The sequence below is a fragment of the Apodemus sylvaticus genome, chromosome 5 (genome assembly GCF_947179515.1).
Source record: "Apodemus sylvaticus chromosome 5, mApoSyl1.1, whole genome shotgun sequence".
NCBI lineage: Eukaryota > Metazoa > Chordata > Mammalia > Rodentia > Muridae > Apodemus > Apodemus sylvaticus.
This window is the reverse complement of record NC_067476.1, coordinates 8,788,286-8,789,640: the sequence shown is the minus strand read 5'-3', so window position 1 is coordinate 8,789,640 and position 1,355 is coordinate 8,788,286. Positions and strand designations below refer to the sequence as shown.

At 52.6% G+C, this 1,355-nt stretch overlaps 1 long non-coding RNA gene across 1 annotated transcript; it reads right to left on the bottom strand.

The window, feature by feature from the left end:
* Positions 1 to 334: 334 nt before the first annotated feature.
* LOC127685155 (uncharacterized) lies at positions 335 to 938 on the bottom strand. The gene is made up of 3 exons (XR_007977794.1): positions 882 to 938; positions 720 to 783; positions 335 to 356 (listed from the first exon to the last, which is right to left on the bottom strand). It is a non-coding gene; the product is annotated as an uncharacterized LOC127685155 (long non-coding RNA).
* Positions 939 to 1,355: the final 417 nt, after the last annotated feature.

Here is a 1,355-nt window from a genome sequence, read left to right as displayed (position 1 = left end):
ATGGACCAGCCTGCCTGTCACCGGAATTCCTGTCTCTGGCTCTGTACATCCTGTCTCCAGTTGGGATAGCACTGCTGTCTGTCTGTCTGTTGTATAGATGTCAGTGTTTCTCACCTGGATGTCCCTAGGTGTCCCAGATCGGGAAATTATTGCTCCGGCATACTCTTGGGATCCCATGACATCTCATTTTCTGTTCTGGTTTTGGGAATGGAGCCCAGAGCCTGTGGCTAGTAGTTAAGAATGTAGCAGATGCGCTACGTTCAAGCCTCCCTACCCCCACAGGGTCTCATGTCGTCCATGTTCCAGGCCTTCATATTGGAAGATGTGAGGCCCTTCCCGTTGATGTAGGATGTAGACTAGGAGAGACAATACCTCACATGGAGATGCTCTGTGACTCTCAACGTCTAATCCCTGCAGCCTCCTACTCCCCCTCAACTAGCAGAACCTGCTTTCCTGCTCCCTCACAGCCTCTGCGCCACCACTCCTCACGGCCCTTATGAGGAGTTGGGCCATGGCTCAACCCCGCCGTTCAACAGCTGTCACCTCGAACTTTCCACACCAGGATAAAATCACGTTGCCCATTGTGGTTCAAAACCAAGTCTTCTCCAAATATGACAAGAGCCTCTCATGATTAGTCTCTTGAGTATCCCGCCTCATTTTCTAATTAATATACTTTCCTTTCCTCTCTACCTTCTTTCTGGATCCCAATCCTGTGGTACCTCAGACACAAGGCCTTTGAGTTGTTGAGAAAGTTGCCGCAGACTCTCAGTCGATGAGAAAGTCCTAAGGGAGGAGACAGGAGATCAGGGGTGCAGGTAGTTTGACGGGAACTGGGCTCATGGGCAGAGGCCTGCCCGCACTCCTCAGTAGGGAACACTTACTTGGTCTCCTCCATGAGGTTAGAGCAATTGCCAGCATCATGGCTCTGTATGGGGAGAAAGAAATAAGGTAACATCCTTCGGCTCCTGCTTCCTGTCACACGGGACACAGTGGACAAAGTTCATCTCGACACCCATCTTCCCAAGCGTTGCCCATTTTGCCCTCCCCACACCAGGACCAGGAGCAGCACCTGGACCCAGCTATCTGAAGAGAGTAGAGAGTTCCAATAACTTTGGGAGTCCTTTGGGGAGCAGACAGGAGGGCGGCGGGCAACGGGGAGAAGCACAAACCTGAAGTGATGCCCCGTTAGTGAGATCAACATCTCGGCAAGGCACGACACCAAGAAACATGGTGTCATCAGCGTTTGACGGTGCAGGAGCAGTGCCATCTGTGGCCACCTGTCACAGAGCAGAGCCAGGGTGAGAGGCTAGAAGTCCCCTTGGGAGAGGCACCTCGCTCCACGGACATGTGTGCTC